At 41.3% G+C, this 949-nt stretch overlaps 1 protein-coding gene across 1 annotated transcript in view; it reads right to left on the bottom strand.

Moving 5' to 3' along the window:
- The window catches only part of LOC107695642 (uncharacterized), a 68,197-nt gene that overhangs the window by 21,621 nt on the left and 45,627 nt on the right, over positions 1 to 949 (bottom strand). The gene's annotated exons all lie outside the window — the stretch shown is intronic.

A 949-nucleotide genomic window follows, 5' to 3' on the forward strand; every position in this document is an offset into this window, starting at 1 on the left:
TGTGATGCCTGCGGCAACCACATGTGACGACCCCGGGCTGGACTCCGCTTCGTCCACGGTGAAAGCCGATCTGGCAATCCACAGCGCAAAGATGTAGTATTTCCTCAGCGACCAGCACGGATCAGCTCTTGGCATGACGAAGCAGATATCGTCCTCTTTTGGAAGACGAAACAAAGTAGTTTCACTTTCACAATGAAACACACAGCATCTGCACGACATTTGGGCGGCGGCAACAACAATACTACAGCAAACGCCTTCTTTCTTTGCGTGAACATTTGGGCGGTGTTATGCAAATTTAATAATTTAAAAGATCAGTTTAGTTTAGTTTAGAGGTATCGGTATTGGTATCGATATCGGCGATACTGGGCTTGAAAATATCGGTATCGGATCGTAAATAAAATAAGAGGTATCACCCATCCATATAAGTGTGTCCCAAAGCATAGTATGTTGAAAAGAGTATGCCAAAAGTTCCCAGATGGTCTACTATTTCAGGTCGATTTTTGAAGTGTGGATCCGTGCACACTCTAATGGCTAATATTGCCCACAATCCATTGCGCTTTGGTGAAGGATTCTGTCCAGTACTACAAACACGAATAAAACGCGTTAAAAAACTACAAACATGGCGGATGCGCACAATCGACGGTAATAGGTAGAGAGGCTTAGAAAAAGGGGTTTGAGATACTAATATTCAACATTTAACCTGGTAAAAAATATTTAATGTTATCTGCGTTATATTTCATCTGCAACAGCAATGTAAACTTTTATAAACATCCATTTGGTCATTAACTTTTAAATGCATCATTATGCATAAGTTCTCGGCATGAAAGACCCACGACTGGCAGATCAATGTGCTACTTCTTTTCTCTCCAATAGGGTAGGAAGTTAAATTAAATGCAATGTGGAGGATGTTAACTGTGACAAGATGATTGACAGGCCAGTTTACAGAGAC

The sequence above is a fragment of the Sinocyclocheilus anshuiensis genome, unplaced genomic scaffold (assembly GCF_001515605.1).
Source record: "Sinocyclocheilus anshuiensis isolate Anshui unplaced genomic scaffold, SAMN03320099.WGS_v1.1 scaffold1075, whole genome shotgun sequence".
Classification (NCBI taxonomy): Eukaryota; Metazoa; Chordata; class Actinopteri; order Cypriniformes; family Cyprinidae; genus Sinocyclocheilus; species Sinocyclocheilus anshuiensis.